We start from the raw sequence: 20,547 nt of genomic DNA, 5'->3' as shown, positions 1-20,547 counted from the left end.
ATTGTTCCAATTAGAGATTCGGTTGCTTAAAACCCTTAGCCATTCTTCTATTCCAATCCCTTAATTTTATAGATGAGGCAATTTAATTTAGACTCCTAAGTAGTGACCTGGCTAAAACAGATATTAACAAATGTGTGCCTAAAAGCCTAACAACTAAAAGTTAAATCTAACTTCTTCCCATTTGGCCATGATATCCTTAAAAATAAATGCATACATTTGTATATATTATGTTTAAGTTGTTTTGGATAATGGAGGGAGAGAAAAATTGCCAATTTTACTCTCAGACCATTAAATTAAGGAAGGATGAATAAAACAATGGTTAGGATTTGCATATTGGTAACAATGGCAACCTTCTGAATTGCTTTCATTTTGCTGAGTTCAGTGATTGCGCTCTGTGAATTAATTCTTTTGTGGAAAGCTATTGAAAGATCAAGGAATTTTTAAAAAACAAAACAACAGAGAAGCATGCTGTTTCATATCTATTTGTACATAGAAGGTTCAAAGTGAGATTGTTTACATCACAAATCTCGTTCATATTTTATTTTCTTCTCAGAAGAAAGATAGTATTCAAAGATGATTATATAATCATGCAGATACTATTTTGTAGTCATGAATGAACTGTTCTGACAGAAGAATCGAGGAGAAAAGCCACATTACAATTTTGGGCTGACTTTGGTTGGCAAGTATCTTCACAAGACTTGAAAATAGAGGCCTATTCGATTCCTCCAGAAAAAATGCTTAAGCCCAGCACATTTCAACTTTTCTGTTTCCTGTGGAAGTCTCTCAGTATTGTCCTGCCAAACCAAGGGCATGAAAAGAAGGGGGGCTTCGTGAATGAATGCCAGTTTTTCTGTCTTTCTTAACCTTGACCTTTCCCTTAATGCCATACTCCTTATCCAACTGCTCCTTGGATGAAGAAAGTAGGCAGGAAGAGATGGAGGAGCGATTCAAAATAAACTCCTAAAGGATTTGTTAAAATGAGCATTGGGCCAGCTAATTAATGCCTCTGACATGAAAATTGTAACAATATTCTCTTCTGCTTTCCCCATCATCTGAACTCATTCAACATATAATAAAGAATAATAGTGATAGTGATACAATTACTTCCTTTTTGGAATGAGGCAGAATTACAGAAAACATTGTACCCCCAATTAGTAGTCTTGCTTTATGATAACAGAGATGTTTACATCTGAAATTTGGCTATATGGGTTGGGTTCAGTATCCTTTATCTGAATAGCATGAGACCAGAAGAGAAGAGTTTCAGATTTTAGATTTGTTTGCACTTTAAAATATTTGCATATATATAGTGAGGTTATCTTGTGGATGAAACCTAAGTCTAAACACAAAATTCATTTATGTTGCATAGATAACTTATACCATAGCTAGTAAGTAACTTAATATGCTATTGTTAATAATCTTCTGCATGAAACAAAGGTTTCATGTGTGGAATTTTCCACTCTTGATATCATGTCAGTGCTCAGAAGGTTTCAGATTTGGGAATATTTCAAATTTCAGATTTTCAAGTTAGGAACCCTTGACCTGTTTCTACTGTGTAACTAACTCCTGCTACTGTAAATATTGTGCTACAAGTATTTTTCAGATAACTTGTTTTCCACAGTGTTTAGTTCTTGGTTTTAAAAGAATTTTCAATTATTACAAATAGCATAGCTAAAACATTTGGTTAACATCTAAAAGGTAAGCAAAGAAATATGACCAAACAATTAAATCATTTTTAATCTCATCTTGATTTGGTTCATCCCTCCTCTGGTTTCTTCCAGAGTAATTTTAAGTTCTAATGTTTTAGCATCACTGTAGACTCAAGGTAGCAGTAAATGTGGTGTCAAAATATGAAATATCTATTTTTCATAGATTCAATATTTTCATTGTAACCAATTAGTAATGCACAGATATATTGGGATAGGAACTCATTGGATAGCCAACAGATCTTAAACCCCTTTTTTCCCTTTAAAATATGTTTGGCCAAATTAAAAATTTACAAATGTTAAAATAAAACTGACAGGTAATAATATTTAAATGGTTTGTATAGTGTAATGAGTTACAAGCCCTAGAGTAAGACAAACCTTTGTGCATGTATTTGGTCAATCTATTGATTACCTCTTAGTTTCCTCACCTATAAAATGGGATGATCATATTTCTATTTGATAAAGGTGTCCTAGGGATTAAATGAATGGTACATACAAAGTATTCAACATAGCATAAACATTCAGCCATCATTAGCTGTTAATATTCTCATCATTATCTACCAGATTCAAGAGTTTTAAGCTGTCAAAAATGAACCTAACACATTCTTCCAAAATAGCAACTAATTTTCTTAGATTGCAATAGAGAGCTTATATTATATTTTGCAAAGGTTTATGGCAAATAGAGAAATCTATCCTATTTCAAGTTTGTGTTGAATGTCTTTTTTGGAAACCAAGAATCTTTATTTTAATGCAAGCAAAAATCCTTTTCGTCTTCATGTCAGATTACAAAAAATTGTTTCAATTATTCCCAAAAGTCAAAATAACCTATTTTCCCATTTCTTTCCTTCCATAAAAATTATTAGAGCTTTGCTTTTGTGACATTGACCAGTGTTTATGAAAGGGACACACTTTCCTGTTTGCAGGGATGGTCCTTGTGTTATCATAAAGTTGTAGTGTTTTGGTATAATGAAAAACATTTTGCAGCAACAATGGATAGTGTGGGCATTGTAAAGGTAGCCAAAGTAATTTCCTAACTTTGTGATGATCTTTTCTAATCTAATGTGATGCTTAGCAAATACAGCAGTGAATTAAGGGTTCTAATCTCAACCTATAAATGTGGTCTCAGGTCCTCTTAAGTCCTTTAGCCCACTTAAGGTACAAATTTTCTTTTTTTTTTTTTTTAAAAAAATGCATGTACGTATAGCTGTCCTACCTGTATCTCATAGAAGAATAGATAATATGTGGTAAAAGAAACATTAATGAAAGTAGTCAGAGTCAAAAATCCTCAGAAGGAGACTTTACACCTTACAAGTAGACTTTTCTGATTCATGGGTATGTTTTTTCATGAGTTTCCAAGGAAAGAATGGGAGAAGGGTGATGAGGCAGTTATTGATAAAGGGCATGGAAAAGAAATGCTTTGGAACCTCAAAAATATTCAAGCTAGCTCTGGAGATCCAATTGTACTGGAAAGTTCCATATCTATGGAATTGGCTTTATTAGTAGGAGGAAGGTGAGCAGGTCAGACTAGTGCTAGATTACCCCAGAGATAACCCAAGAACACTAAAAACATTCTTGCACACATAATAAGGGCCATCTAGAAACAGATAAGTAACATTCCACATAAAATGAGTTTACAGTGGTAAGCAGAGTACTATTTTATTTTGAATAATACAACCAACAGAATAGGTACTATATGAATGTTGGTCCTAGGGCTGCTAACAAATTTAAAATAGGAACTTAACACCTAAAAATCTACCTATGTGATTGTTTTATTGAATATCTGTTTCCCTTTCTTTTAATTTCTTTGTCTTCTTTTTTTCCTCTTTCTTCATTTGATTTTCTTCTCTTTTCAACTGGCTACCTCTCTTAATACCTGTCTCTTTTTTCTCAACACTTTTTTCCATTGTTTCTTCCATTCTCATTCATCCAGTTCTGAGTCAGTAGCTACTTTTTAATTTTCCCACAGTTAGGGAAAAAATGGAGGAACCATCGTCTTCAGAAATATTTGCATGTTGGCTGATCAGTTCTGATAATGACACGGATATGAGCATGAGTCACACATTGGAATTGGTAATCCTGAATAGCAAAGATGAAGAATCTCAGCGAAAAAGATATCTGGGACTATTTTTTTGTTTGGACTAAATAAAATTGGTAGCATCCTAGATCTTAGAAGGTACTAGCCTAAATTATTTTTTTAACTCTAAATTCATCTCTTTCTATTAATAAAGCCAAATACTCAGGCTTCTAATTAGACTACAACACGAACAACAGCCCTAGTCTCACCCACACTCTCATTAGAATTGGATGTTTCAAACTATGCTTCAGAGATTGGAAAGTGCAAGTTCTCTTAGCAAGGAAAAACACAGAGGTGGAAGCACAGCTCATTATTTTTATACTCAGAAAGTACTGCACAATTGGTTTCTTAGCATCGGCTGAAATGGAAAGAATTGCTTTTCACCTTGTTTATTTAATAGTCCACTATCAGTACTTTATACTCCCATTATCTCAAATGGTGGGTGGAGACCCCTTGCTACCTGCTCTCCTGCACACTCAAACCAGTTGTTATTAATTCTTTACACCCATATGGACATATTTTATATATATATATATCTCACACACACACAGAGATAAGTATAAATTGTGTGGTGTCATGGAAAAATTTTATTATCTATGATATTAGCATATTTTCTCTTTTTCTAATTATTTGTTGGCAAGAAAGGCTAATATATTTAAGAATTAAAAGTCAAAGTTGTTGAGTAATATTTTTCTTTGTATCTTTTATTTCTTAATTTCTAAAGTTTGCATACTTTTAAGCTGACTGTATTTTGAATGTGGAATTCTATGAATTTTAACCACCTCCACAATCAGGATATAAGAAAGTTCTATCAACTGCCACCCCCAAATTCTCTTGGCCTCTTTGACCACCTCAGAAAGGAATTCTAACATCTCCTGCCCAGAAAGTCCAAGCCTAGCTGACAGCATAGCTGAAATTAAAAAGGGGAAGGAGGAGGTATCTTGTGTTTCAGCATGTATTCTTTCAATCTCTCCATTCTAATATGGCTTTCTGCTTCGTCTAGTGTTCCCAAATCTAGCACTTCTTTGCTCATCCTCTGGAGAGTGAACATTTGGTTTTCTCTTTATATTATTTTCACATCTCATTTTGCCAGAGTAAAGACTGAAATATCTAATTTCTAGTTTTATCTTTACATTTTTTATTGTGATGTAAAACTGTATCAACCTTTATGCATCTTCCATAGGTTTTTGTTTTCATCTAGTAACATAAAATTTGTCATCTTAACCTTTTTTTGTGTGTGTGTGGTATTGAGGATTGAACCCAGAAACACTTTACCACTGAGCTCTACATCCTTTGTCTCTCACTCTGCCAATACCACATCCACCTTTAATTTTCTTTTTCTTTGGTTTTTTTTTTTTTTTTTTTTTTTTTTTGAGATAGGATATTACGCAGTTCCCCTCAGTCAGCCTCGAACTTGGAATCAGATTCCTTAACCTCCCAAATAGCTGGGATTACAGGCATGTTCCACTGATCCAGGCTTGAAAACATTTTAAAGTATGTCGTTCAGTGACAGTAAGTTCATTTCCATTGTTGGGCAGTCATTGCCACTACCCCTTTCCAGAAATTTTCCCATTATAAAACCGAAACAACTTGCTCACTGAACATTAACTCATCATTCTCCCTTTTGCTGGCCCCTGGTGACCATCATTCTACTTTTGGTCTCTATGAATTTAACTATTCTAGATACTTATATAGGTGGATAGGTTGAACCATACAATATTTAGCCTTTCATATCTGCCTTATCCATCTAGTCCAAAATATTCAACATCTGTGTCTCAGGTGTCATAATTTCCTTCTTTATAAAGGCTAAATAGTATCCCATTGAATGTATACATCACAGTATATTTATCCATTCGTTCATTAATGGATATTGAGTTATTTCTGCCTATTGGCTACTGTGACTGTTTCTTCTAGGTATAAGAGTGTACAAATATCTCTTTCAAATATTACTTTCAGTTCTTTTAGGCATATACTCAGAAGTAGAATTGTTATATCATATGGCAATTCTATGAGTGTTTTTTCTTCTTTTTGTCTATTGTTTTTCCTTTTTATTTGGTTTTATCATGTTTCGATAGTTGTTAACCTCGGGTGTGAAGGAGCATCCCCTTGTGGTTTGTATTTTCCTAATTATTTGTAATGTTGAGCATCTTTTCATGTGCTTATTGTTCATTCATACATCTTCTGGGGTTTGCTGGTAGTAATGAGAAAGGCCACAAAGTTAGACTTTTAACACACACAGGTTAGATGTAACTCAAAGCTGCATATGTGTGCAAGCACACACAAAAGCATATGCATTCACTCACTTTCATTGATTCAACAATAAATATTTCTTTAGAGCTACTGAGCTAGTGCCTGTGAAGTTTATTCTAAAAAAATATTTTAGACTATAAAAGAGTATGTCTAACACATGTTACTGTGTTAAGAGTTAACATAAATATAAGATTCATTCTAATAGAATGTCAAGAAATTTCTGGAAACTTTTTAATTTTCTTAGTTTAAGGCAGAACTTTAATATTTCTCATAAATGTATAAATATATGAATAAGCTTTGATTCTAGTTATAATTCACGGCATTTGACTTTTAGTAACCACTAGTTCTGTGACTTGGGGAAGGTTTTTTTAACTTTGCTGATCTACATGTTTATGACCTAAAAATGGGAATGTTAATATTACCTGACAGAACAGTTATACAGGTTAAAAAATATACAAAACACTCTTAACATAGTCACATATCAACATGAAATTAAGATTTGCTAGTAAAATGTTAATAGTTACAATCTAATATACTTAAGTATTACAACAACACTTTAATGTTTGCATTTGTCTTTCTCTCTCTACTGTTCATGTGTTAGGCATATTCTTTTATATTTAAAATATTTTTTAGAACAAACTTCACAGGCACTAGCTTCAATAGCTTTAAAGAAATATTTATTGTTGACTCAATGAAAGTGAGTGAATGCATATGCTTTTGTGCATGCTTGCACACATATGCAGCTTTGAGTTACATTTGACCTGTGTGTGTTAAAAGTTTAACTCTGTGGCCTTTCTCATTATTTCCAGAAAACCCCAAATATACACTACCTCAAATTGTATTGAATTGATGAAGAATGGTTAAGCCTGTGGCAAAATATTGAGTTAAAGAAAAGAGCGAAAGTTAGATTTTTGTCTTTTCTTAGCTAACTAGATGATAAACTATAGATGATTTTATCTGAATTTTGCTTCTGATTTTTTTTTCTGATTTATTCTTTTTAAATTTTTTACTGGTTCTTTTCAGTTATCAATGATGGTAGAATCCATTTTAACATAATTTAAAAAGCATGGAATATATCTTTTTCTAATTCAGTTCTAGGTATTCTGACTTATTCAGAGACATTAGCAGTACCATATTTATTATTCTGTCAATTAAATAATGGTAATAATATTTACTAATTAAATTGCTGAGGCTACATATGACATGGTATTTTAGAGAGAATTTGGTGAACCTTTCATTAAAGTTTGTAGAAGTACTATTAGAAAAGTACTGGATCAATGAAAATTGATATGTTGATACTAAAATGGATAAATTTTTCCAAGTATATGAAAGAAAATGCTAATGGAAAAAATTGTGTTCCCTCTAGTAATACATTTTCACTTTAAATCAGATTGACTATATCTTCTATTTTTTATCACTTCTTTTTATTTTCAAACTGGCTGAGATTTGAGCTAGTGTTCACATCCTGATTTCAACTAAACACCCCAGTGGAGGATCAGAAGGAGTATAAGAGATGATCCAAATAAAAAAGAGAAATGTTAGATTTTTTTTTAAAAAAAGCTAATTTGTCACTTCACTCATTGAGTATGAACTGAATAGACTTCTAACCCTTAAAATACTTTTTTTTCCTATTTTTATTGCCTGGAATCTTAAGAGCTTTATCATTTGCAGTCATAAAATGAAAATATACACCAAACCCTCAAAGGGCAAGTATGAAATTAAATTATATTTGGGCAGCTGTAACCTTTTAAAACGATCAGATTCCAGTTAATGTATTTCTTCCTGTTCCAAGTGCTGCCATGGTGTTTGATGGTGGGAAGCAGTCCAAAGGGCATTGGGAGATAATAAATTCACTGTAAATTTCACCCCAAGGCATGTCTCCATACACCAAGGCCTCCATTTAGCAAGGCTGACCTAAAACTCTTGTCACATCCAAAGGTCATTTAGGTTGGGGTTGGTGTGTCCCATCTATCTTCCCTTGATGAAAGAGTGGCAGTTGAAGCAGGATTGAGCTCATAAACAGTCATCTGAATATGAAAAAGAAGCTATCTTTGGAGTAGGAGGGGAAGTGAAGCCAGCTACTCTTGACAGTGGGGCTGGTAAAGGCTGTGCTTTTTGCAAAGTCAATGAAGAGTCGACTTGATCTTACAGCTTCTGCTTCAGCACAACCTTAAGTTGAAAGTAATATACTGGGTTTGGCTGGTTTAGAATCAGGTACTCTTGCCTCTTGCTTTAATTATATTTGTATTCAAAGTTTAAGGTAATGTTTAGTATTTTTTAAAGAATATAATAGTTTTAACCGCTTTTTACATTAAAATAACAATACTTCCTCTTTACACCTGCTCTTAAGTTAATGTACCAACACATGGGGAAAAAAATAGGAAGAAAGTTATTTTAGAGAAATAATGCTTAATGTGGTTCTGGAAAACCACAATTTTTCTAATGCCCACTTAACCATGTTCTTTTTTTATTTTGGTATAATATGCACATTTTCACAACATTGCATGTGTGTTTATACTCTATATTCCTAGACATTTTTATCATCTCAAAATGAAACTCTATACCCAAGAAATAATTATTTCCCATTTCCCATTCCATCTTTCTCCCTAACTCCTTAGTAACCTTTCTTTTTTTTAATGTATCTGTAAATTTGCCAATTCTGAGTACCTCATAATATAAATGAAATCATAGGATATTTGTCCTTTTGTGTCCTCCTTATGTCATTTAGCATAAGATTCTCAAGTTTCTTCCAGGATGTAGTGTATATTTCTTAACTATGCACTCTTGAGAATGACTCCAATTCTTTCAAAAGCAACATTCATTTACAAATGCTGAGATTCATGAACGTAAAAATTCCCAATCATTATAATCATAAGTAAGATATATTATCAAATAAGAAATATTTGATAATACTGGATAGAAATAAGGAAAGAGCAAACAAAGTCTTGCAAGTCTTCCTGGAGAGAAAAAAAAAATAAGATATTTTCAGGAAGGTATCACATATATGTTACAAGTGCTCAGGACTTGGTTCATAGTAGGAACTCAATAAATGTTTTTGAATGAATGAATCAATTTAAGGCAGGAGAAAATAAGTTAAAATAGTTGTTTAATTCCCTGGAGTACTTTGATGGTATGTAAAAAAATGTCCTGTGCAATTGAAGGGAGCCTGCTGTAATCAGAGAAGCTAATGAGAAAAGAAATGCACCTAAATTCAGGGAGTTGTTGGAGTGTGTTTTGCTTATTTTAATTCATGTAAGAGTTATGTGGTTTTGGGTAGTGTAAATGGCTCATTTTTCTATACTTTTTCAGATGTTCTAGAAAAATCAAGGTTGATTAATTAAACCAATGAATAGAGTTTTATGGCTAAATTCTTAGTATAAATTACACAGGAAAGAGCAAATAGTTAAATAAGGATGAGACTCAGAATGTTGAAAATTATGTATCCAGATTTATTGTATAATTGATTTTGAAGCAATTTTAAGTCATATAAAAATGTGATTAGGTAAATGTTATTCCATTTAAAAGTGGGTTGGAGGTGAACCAAACCCTCCCAGTCCAATTCTCCCTATTCCGTCTAGACTAATCGCAGAACTGTAGGCCTAATTAAGTCATCCCTCTTCTTATGCTGCTGTAGCTTCCCATCTGCCTTTCCAGACTTCTCTCCCAGCAATTCGAGCCTTGCTGGCTCCCTTCCAACACCATGGACTTGTCATGCTCTCTCCCACCACAAGGGTGTTCTGCCAGTGCCTTTCCCTGTCAGGTGTTAGGTCAGCTCATCTGCCACTTCCCAGGATTAATAGTTCCAGAGATGTCTTTCCTGATCTGCTGCCCTTAGCATCTCTTTGATGTGCTCTCCTAATACCTTGGACTCCTGTTATGTGGTAATTTATCACATTTGCAATTTTATATTTCATCATTTCTTTTCATAATATCATGGAGCTAAAGATCTAGAATAAGACTAGTGTTTATAAATTGTTTTGAGTGAATAAAAGCATGAATGATAAAAGCCAATAATAACTATAGTAGCTTTCTTCATATTTCATTACATGGTCCCCTAAAATTCTTGAAATGTTAAAACTGGTAAATTAAAAAGAAAACCAAATGGAAACATTTTTTTTACAGGCAATGACCAAATGAGATATGCTGGGGAAAATGTTCTCTTAGATACTTGTTCTTTCCTTTCCTACTTCCCAATACTATAGTTTTTATCAGACAACCCCATCCTCTGTCACATGTTATGTCTGAGTAACCCTCCCCATGTTAACTGAGTTCTTTGTCTCAAAGTACACAAACTCTGGTATTAAATTAAAATGTCCAGGAAAGGAGTTCATGTGGTAGAATGGTTAAAAGTCATTAGCTCTGTAAAAAGTAAAAAGGTCTTGGATTCCAATTCAGCTTTGTCTCTTACCTAGGTGACTTTGGACAATACTCTTTTTCTTTCGTTGGGACTCAGTGTCCTCCTCCATGAAATAAAAACAATACCCATTTCCTAAAGTTGTTGAGAAGGTTCCCAAAGTAACACATAGGTGTGGCACACTGTGGTTCTGTGAACTCTAGCTATTGTGATTATCATCACTGCTGTTCATCATTCCACATCCAGATTTTAGACTTATGTATCTTAAATTTTATATTTAAAAATCCAACAATAATATTAATATGCAATTTCTTTATTTTCAAGGTTTGGGAGAAGAGAGGGAAAAGTAAGAAGGAATCCAGAGTAGAAAATTCTTTTTTTTTTCTTTTAACCGTTCATGTTTTCTATTTGTACTAGCAGTGAAACAAACTAGCAACTAAAAACAAGTCTTGAGCAAATATATGCCTTTTTCATGGAGGGATAGACTTTTACCAGTGATTCAAGAAGTCTTCCACCTTTGAAGCTTTCACCCTTGGTCTTGGAAACTGTCAATATTGAGTCAAAGGGAAATCTCTTTTTCCATTGGCCTGCAGGTAGGGGAATTCCATCTCTATCCCTCTGCAGCAAAGGGAGATGAATTCATCACCAAGAACTGAAATTTGAAAATAATTTCCCCATAGGAACATTGCTACCCATATGAAAAGTTTACTGGACATGCAAAAGAAAGGAAAATTTCAGTTATTCGGATTTCTGATACTACTAGTTGATTAACCTTTGACAAGTTATTGAACCACTCTGAGCTTTCATCTTCCCCATAGAGCATACAGAATTATTATGGCAGTTCCTGAGATAGCATGCAAAACTTCTAGTGGAGAGATTGGCATATCGTAGTCACACCAAAGTCATAGTTCTTACACTTTTCTCACCCCGGATGTGCCAAGTATTTTCAAGCAACGAACAAATATGCCTTCTGGAAGTGAGTATGTTTTTATAACATACTAGATAACATACAGTCTGATTTAGTATGAACTGACACTCAAGTTCTCTTCATAGTAAATTAGAATGATATTTTTAAATGATTTGATTACTATCATCCCCCTGCACAATCTATTGGGATAAAATAAACAATGCTTTCATAATTATGAACTTAGTCAAAGAGGAGCATTTACTTTGAATATCTTTCTGCTAAAGCCTTGTATTAAATAATGAATATTTGTAACAATAGATTTTTGTTCCCTCCTGGTGAACAAGCAATTGTCTTCTTTTTGTGACTTTGAAAGGAAATTCAGCAGTATTTTCCCCCCTAAGTTAAACTAATTAAAGATATAAGCATAGTCACTGATATATAAAGAGATTTGAAGAACCTTTCAGACAGTATCCTCCTTACCTTGCCAAATGGAGATGTGTTTACTGGTTGGTGACCTCGGGAATAGCTGCAGAGCGCTCATCCTCCCTCGATAATGAACAGCAAGTCTGGAGCGGCATAAAAAGGGTCAATCGAATAGGTCATACATCATATGGAGAGGCAGATGTTGGAACATATTGTAATGGATTACTGTGCAGTACATGAAGACGGCTTGTGGAGTGGAAAAACCAGGAGGGAGGGAGGGAAAGACAGATAAACTATCAGTTGGTATTTTCTTGCGTGACTCTCACAAAATATATCTGGTTCTTTAAGGAACTGCTTCGATTATAAAAGTCAAAATGTGTTTTCCTAGCTGTTCAAGATTTATTAGCATAGAATGAAATGAAGAAAAGCCTCTAGAAAGCCAGTTCATTTGAAGTGCCTCCTTATAGGCTTCAGTATCTGCAGTGTGACAGAAACAGCGGGACAGTGTCTTACCTGTGAAAAAAGGTCTTAAGATCTAAGTAAGTTCAAATGTGTCTTTAATTTTTAGCAGGATGCCATCTTCACACCCTCACAGCACTCCACCCCTATTGATAGCTCTGTATTCCATCCAAGTATTACACCTAGGAAATGGAATATGGAAAAGACTAGTGAAGATGGTCTGCGTATTATTAAAACTTAGTGATAATAGTTTTGTAACTTAATAATATTACAACTTCCCTGCATGGATTCATTGTGGCTTTTTAATAGTAAAACTTTACCATGGGCAGACATGATAATTTACTTTTGTCTCCCAGCTTTCCTTAGATGTACCTGCCAGGAGGAATACTTTTAAGAAGAACTAGGTTGAAATAATAGTAGTCTCTACTGTGGAGCCCCTATCAGCAAGCCCCTTACTACCTCAGACATGTTGCTCAAGTGGCTCCCCTGTTTCTGGTGAAGGAAGCACATTTCTGAAGTTGGTAACACTGCCTTTCCCCTTGTGGCTTGTCCTCATGCCATCTTGAACTCTTCCCTGATGACACTATTGACTGCTTATCTTCACGGGGCTTTGTCCACTCACATCACTTCCTTGCACCATCTGATGCTGAAACGCTTATATTCTAACTGCACTGATTTTTTAAAATTTTGCTTCCTCGATGTAATGACCATTAGCTCTCCTTAATATGGACAAATTTCTTGGAATAAGTCTGAGTTCACTTGCTGTTTCAGTTTAATACATTTTTCCTCCAGTTTGTTTAGGATTAATATCCATATACAAAAATCCTGGATCTCTCACATGTGTACTCACAGCTCCTTCTCCCAGTGACTCAAGTCCCTAATATATTCCAGTTGTCACTCTCTTCAGGATGAATTCTTACCCCGTGAGACTAAATGAAAACCCTTCCCACCTTCCCCCAATCTCTTTTCCCTAAGCGTGTGCAAGAGCTGGTGAAGCAGCAGAAGTAAGTGATTCACTTCTCCAGTCCCCACTTATTTCTATGGCTTAAGGCCCTAGAAGATTTGGAGAGAGCTTTCCTGTCTCCTCCCTAACCTTGTCACTTTCGCCCTCCCATAGGCTTGACTAAGACTATCTATCCTAAAAGTTGACTGTCAGCCTGAACTGTACAGTCTTCAAGATTTCCAGGAGTAATCTTAGTGGCTAATGATAGGCATCAACTTTCAGAGGCCTATCTCCATGGGCACTGATTCTTTGATGGGTGCAAGAGCATTCTACCCTTTGCAGCTCACTTCACTTTTCTCTTCCCCATTAGGATATTGAAAATTAAAAGTTAAAAATTAGTTATTATATGAGCATTTAAAATTGATTCAAGAGGAAACTATTTGTATTACTCTTATCATATTTTATTATTATTATGAATCTTTTGAGAATAGCTATACCCTGCTATTAAACTGAACCCTTATGAACAGCCTCCCTGAAAGTCTGAATTAAATTCAGATACATAAAAATTAGTTTAATTTAATGCAGCCAAATTTGTACAAAAACAAAAAAGAAAAAAAGAACAAAAGATCTGGATATAGTTTACCAAAGACATAGGAATGCCTAATAAGCACATGAAAAGATACTAAGTGTCATCACAGAAATGCAATTTGAAGCTAGAGTAAGGCACCATTTCATACCTACTAGAATAATTATAATTAAAAAGACAGTACCTTGTGTTGATGAGAATGTAGAGTAATTGGAACCCTCATACCTTGCAATGGAATGTAAAATAGCTTGGCCAATTTGGAAAGTTTGGCAATTTCTTTAGAAAGCAAACATGAACTTACTTATGACTCATATGTATATATGAGTAAGCAGATCCAATATTAGTAATTGGATAGCCAAGAGAAACAAAATCACACAAAGGCTTGCACCGGAATGTTTATAGCAGGATTATTCATGACAGTCAAAATTAGGAATAACCCAAGTGTCCATCATTTGCTAGCACAGGTAATAAGTGTGATAATATCCTTGCAAAGGAATATACTATTTAGCAATATAGTGGAATGGACTACTGCTAATAAAAGTAATAACACATCAAAAATTTACTAAGTGAAAGAAGTCAGGCTGTCTTTAGTTTCTTCTAGCTTTGCCCCAATAGTGCTATTATTTTTAAAATAATAATAGATGACAGCACACACATTGCAAAATAGATTGACCTCATAGATGGCCTGAAAGTAGTAGAAGGGACCTATACTTACATTTTAAAATGGGAAAAAAGAGGGTCTCTTAAGAAAAGTTCTTCTATTATGTACAGAAAAAATGTTAAATGCTTATGGGGATTTTTGTTTTTGGTTTATTTGAAGATTAACTCAGATATTCCATCCTGTTGGAATATTCCTCCATTATAGCGTCATTCTGTACTTAATTGAGGCCTCAAGAGTAGTAAGGCAGCTGCCATGTTGCCCCCATTTCAGAAGTTCCTTGCAAGTCAGTCAGTCATGAAGAACTGAGCCCATCCTGGGCAGAAGCTCCTGGGAGTGGGAAGAAAAGCAACATAGATACAGCCCCAAATTTGTTCTTCCTGTGCCACCATATTTTAACAGGAAGCTGCAAGGAAACAAAGAATTCTGAATTTAAACACATTCCTCCAGATCATTGTATGTGTGTGTGTGTATGTAAAATAAGCCCTACCCCCAATCCCTGGAAACTTCCAATCTACCTTCCGTCTATTAATTTGACTACTCTAGGTACTTTACATGAGTAGAATCATACAACAGTTGTCACTTTGCCACTGCTTGTTTGACATGGCTTATTATCTTCAAGATTCAGCCATGTCATGGCATGTGTTAGAATTTCCTTCTTTACTAAGGATGAATAACATTCCACTCTATATATGTACCACATTTTGTTTATCCATTCATCTGTCAAGGTATGCTGGGGTTGTTTCTGCATTTAGGCTATTGGTACTAATGCTACCAGGAACATGGGTGTACCTATATCTTTTTGAGATCCTGCTTTTGATCCTTTTTGGTATATGACCAGAGTGGAATTGCTGGGTCATATACAAATTCTATTTAATTTTCCAAGGAACCGTCTTACTATTTTCCACAGCGGAAGCAGCATGTTACATTCCTATCAACAACACATGGAGTTCCAGTTTCATACATCCTTGCCAACATTTGCAATTTTCTGTTTTTTAATAGTAGCCATCCTAATGGTTATGATGTGGTTTCTCATGTGCTTTTTAACTTGCATCCAGGTCATTTTGATGGTATATTTGTCAAGACAGGAGAGTAGAATATCTTCTATTGCCCTGTTCATTAGCTTGATACATAAATTGTAAAATTTTATAAATTTGGCAAATGATATTCTATTTGCCCTTTTGCCCTGAAATTCAGCAAATTTAAGGCAGATGCTGTTTTAAGGCAACACACTTGAAGAACATAGAAAGGAAATGCTGACGGTGTCAGGGAAAGTCCATGTTTAAACTGTAGTTGCTCTGATAATTTTCTACAAAGAAACATTATGAAAAATAATGTGCAAAGCAAATTTATTCACATTGAAACATGCTGATATGTTTTGAAAGATTTTCTCCAGTACATTAGTTTCTCTTTAAACTCCACATTTAAGTTACATTAAGAAGCTGAAATTAAGCTATAAAGATAACACTTATGGAGCCTTGAAATTGCTTTCTGAATTTTTTTCCTCACAAAGGCTATTTCCTGTTCTTTCCCTTAAAAGGGGCGAAAAGAAAGAAAGAAAAATAAGTAGTTTTCCTACATATCACGTTTAACATATATCTTTTCAGGTTTTGTTTAAACTTTAAAAGCACATATTTAACTATTTTTAAAATAATAATAGATGACAGCACACACATTTTTTAAATCTGTATTCCAAATACTTAACATGTTGACTATATATTAACCTTTACTGTCGAATTTCAGTCCCTGGGCTGACAAAACTAAGTATGAAAGTCAGATCTTTCATATTTGTATATTTGAACTACAAAATGCTATTAATCAGGAAAATTTTAACTCTGTACAGTTCTTTTTTGAGAATTTAAGTCTACATGTTTGCTTATGTGAAAGTCTGGAAGTAACTGTTTTTGAGGCAGGAATTCCTTGATTATTAAGGATGACAAAGGGCTACAACTTTATTCTTATGCCTACTTAAATTCTTGGGGAGAATTAAAACAAGCTCATTGCCCTCATTTAAATAAATATTAAGGTATATAAAATGATTTTATATTTGGTTATGGCATACCTCTTGTTTTCTTTTATGTATTGGTGCTTGATGAAAGATTTCATTTGGAGAACAAGGTTCTGATCATAAAATAAACAATTCATTTATCATAAAAAATATTAAGTGGCTATATGGTCTTGCACTCTCCATTCTGATAATGACAATGTGAAAATTCACAAATCATCTACAGGAATCAGTGTGTTTTATCGTATACTATTTGAAAAAAAGATGAGTTTTTCAGTGATAATCGTGATGTTCTTTTTCCCCCCTGTCTCTCTTCAAATGCCTTTTGTACCCAAGTTCCTAGTAATGTGTTGAACTTGTTGACTTGAGGAGGAGAAATGTAGAGAGGAAAAAAAGGTAGAAAAAAGGTAGGGAGAGTATGATGGCATAACTTAGTGTCTTCACAATAAGGAAGGTTTGTCTTCACCTCCTAATCTAAACCTGAAGTAGAGAAAGACAGTTGAATCAAACCAAACCTTGTTACATACTATTGGTTACTATGTAAATGACTGAATATAGGGTCATCTCTATCTCCTGTACCTTTTATGCAGACTTCCCATGTACACAAAAGGAAGACCTGATAATTGATCATAATTAAAATAAAAAAATTAAAACTCCAGCTATCCCAGTACTAGGTATATATTCAAAAGAAATGAAATCAACATGATGACAGGATATATGCACTTTCAAAGTTATTACAGTGTCCATAACCAAGATATGGAACCAGACAAATTCTTCATCACTAGTAGAGTGGGTAAAAAAAATGAGGTATGTGTATATAATGGAATACTATTCAGCCTTTAAAAAAAAGAAAGGAGATCCTGTCATTTATGACAACATGGATAGAGCCAGAGGACATCATGTTAAGTGAAATAAGCCAGGCACTAAATGACACATGAGATCACTTTTATATGGGAATCTGAAAAAGTTTAATTCACAGAAATAGAAAATAGAATGATAGCTACCAGGATCTGGTGGGTGGGAAGAGTTGGAGATGTGTTGATTAATGAATAAAAATATAAATAGAAAATTAAGCTTTGAACTAAGAGAACCTGTTCTTTTTTCTCAAAGAACAACTACTACCTACTAACAACCATAGTTCCTACTATATGCTTTTTACTCTCTAAGTAATAAATATTTTACATTCAACAACTAAATAATGTATATTCCCTTCTGAGGAAGAAGGCATTTTCCATTTTTTCCCAAAATATTTAAGAATATCTATATGCTTATACTCTTGGTTTCGTTATCTTTTGAAAAGTAATGAACTTTAAAAACTAATCTCCACCCATTTCTTTCCATCCATATTTCCAAAGTGATTTATTTAGATATTGTTATGACTATGAGGAGTATATTAGAATATCTTGTGTTCTTATCTTCAGATTTATTTATTAAGTCATGTTTATTTGCCCTCTTAAGTAAACAAAATGAATGAATCAAAGTGAATGTTATCACCACAGAGTCTTTCTTTCTAATTCCCAAGAAGTAGAGGTGCATCAAATTCCTTCCAGAATTTTAGTTTCATGCATAACCATTATCATTATCTGAATTAACTACTTGTGCACAAGAGATCTGTATTTGTTAATAATAAATGCTATTATTTTACACAGTCCATTTTTGCCTTTATTCAATTCTACTTGTCCTTGTATTTAATATTTTCTGAAAAAGCATTGAAGGATAGGGATATAATCCCTGCCTTCAAGGAGTTTACTAGTCAGTTAATGGTTTGGGGCAACAAATCATGATAGATATTTTTGTCAGTGCTTAATGTTTTGAATCCAAATACTCCAGATGGCAGTTAGACACTAGGCTAGTAGCCAATGGCAGAAGCTGTATTTCTAGCAATTTGGGGAAAATACGCTATTAGGAAGAAGTGGCAGAAATTTACTATCTGTATGAATTAAGGCAGTCACTCAGCTTAGAAATTGAATGGGCTGTTTCATGAAGTTTCTTCACTCCGAGCACCGAAAAGTTCTTGCTTAGCATGTGCAAGTAAAGCAAGTATCTTCACAAGAAATTTCTATCTAACTACTGTATATAACTGTGGCATAAAAGCCATGTTATCCAAAAAACAATTGTATTATTTTTTTTCAAAATAGCAACATTTAGTCATTATATTTTCAAATATCTGCTATTTATCTTCCCATTAGACATTTTTGGACCCAATATTGGACCATAACAGCTCATCAGAAAGAGTGCCTATAAATAAAATGCCCAGTAGTCCTTTTGGTGCACATTATAGTGAATTTAAAAAAAAATAATGATTAGGCTTGGCTCTGATAGACACAATTTAAGCTAATGTTGTTGTAAGTAGAGAACATCATATTATTCAAACTTGAAAAAACATTTGGGGCTGGGGATATATTTCAGTTTCTAATATGCATCAGACCTTGGGTTGAATTCCCCAGTGCTAAAATCCTTCCTTAAAAAAAAAAAAAAAAAAAGAAGAAGAAGAAGAAAAGAAAAGTTCAATAAATTTAATGAGTTACACTTTAGGGGAAGTACATGACTGACTGGTTCCAGCACTTTTACTACCACAATGCAGGATTATGGGGAAACTTCTCTGCATAAACCAGTCCCTCCTTTTCTGAAAAGAAATAGTTATGTGTTTTGATTATCTTACAAAGAATATATGATAGACAATTACATATGTACAAAATGAAGGTATTTTATATATTAAATTATTCATCTCATTCCAGTGTTTCTTGTTTCTTTCCCCTGTTATTTGGAGATATTTATGTGTCTGCTGTACTATGACTTAATTTTTTTTTCTAATCTTCTTTTTCACAATAGTTAGGTTAACTAAGTTCTTATGATCAATATTGTCACTTCTAAATTTTTAAAACCTCATAGCTGATATCCCTGCCTAATTAAATATATCATGTATGTGTTGCTCCCATCCTGTGGCTTTCTCTTACCTCTATTTTTAATTTAAACCCTGCCCTGCATTTCAAGGGCTTCCATGGATCAACTTCCTTAGCCTGCAGACACAGTGCTGTTTTGCATTCCAGAATGTGCATTCAAATGCATTCCCTTTCTTTCCTACCACTGATTTTTCCACACCATTCTCTATAATACCTTGTCAACAATTATCTTGTTCCGCATCTTTCTTTAAATTGTATACATTTATTTTTTAGAACACAAATCTGGTTAACATCTTTCTTTTGACTATAGCTGATGAAACCCAAAGATTAAATATAAGGTTAATTAATTAAATTAATTTTTTTAACCCAACACAGACAATTTGGGATACACTAAAGTTAGAAGGCTGAGCTGAACTTTGTGTTTAAACAGACTGAGTCTTTTATCCTTACAGGATACCTTGACTCTTACCCTGAAACTAATGTTAGAATTTTTTTGTGATCTCTAAAATACTCCAACCCTGGTAAGAATTAAATTTTGGGTTTTTATATTACGTAAAATATCATATTCTTATTCCCTCTCCTTATAGTCTTCCCCACAACTCCCTCAGAGGATGATTTTTTTTTTTTTTTTTTAAAGGAAACAATCACACAGGATTAGGTGGAATCTGTTTGTTGATTATCATTTCATGTCTCCCTGGTGCTCAGTGTTCATAAGCATGTTTTATGTCTGAACCTATAAGCAGCTCTCATTTTTATCTTAGATAGTACCACAACCTACATCTTTGTCTTTTCAGTATTTTTGCTCCCTCAGGGACTTCAGTTTCTTCTTATAGTAGAACAGTTAAAAAGACAGAGCTCTGCACAGACAGATCTGAATTCTCATCCAGCTGTAAGCCACACAATCTTTGTGTCCATTTCAGTTCAAAAAGCATTTTTTTAGGACAACCAAACTCAGATTAAACCTAATGGTTTTTATTAAAGGATAAAAATAATTCATTTATTTGATTAAGAGAATAAAGTAGATTTTTTAATTCAAACATGTGCCATCTTCAACCTTTAAATTCAATAAAATGTTTGAGAGTATTTATACCCTTTTTAAAATATTTTTTGAAGTTGTAAATCTGACTATAGTGATTTATATTTAATTATTGAATCCCTTTTTATGGGTAATTAATCAAGTTGTTTAATTATCTAAATAACAGAATAATTTTCAATATTATGAAGTAATTCTTTAAGAAACAAAATTAAAATTTGAATAGTTGTATTGTTCACATTATTCATT

General features: G+C 33.6%; 1 protein-coding gene across 12 annotated transcripts in view; it reads left to right on the top strand.

The window, feature by feature from the left end:
• The window catches only part of Sox5 (SRY-box transcription factor 5), a 967,314-nt gene that overhangs the window by 871,421 nt on the left and 75,346 nt on the right, over positions 1-20,547 (top strand). The window lies entirely within an intron of this gene.

This window comes from Callospermophilus lateralis, chromosome 4 (genome assembly GCF_048772815.1).
Source record: "Callospermophilus lateralis isolate mCalLat2 chromosome 4, mCalLat2.hap1, whole genome shotgun sequence".
NCBI classification, from domain to species: Eukaryota; Metazoa; Chordata; class Mammalia; order Rodentia; family Sciuridae; genus Callospermophilus; species Callospermophilus lateralis.
This window is presented reverse-complemented; position numbering and strand designations above follow the sequence as displayed.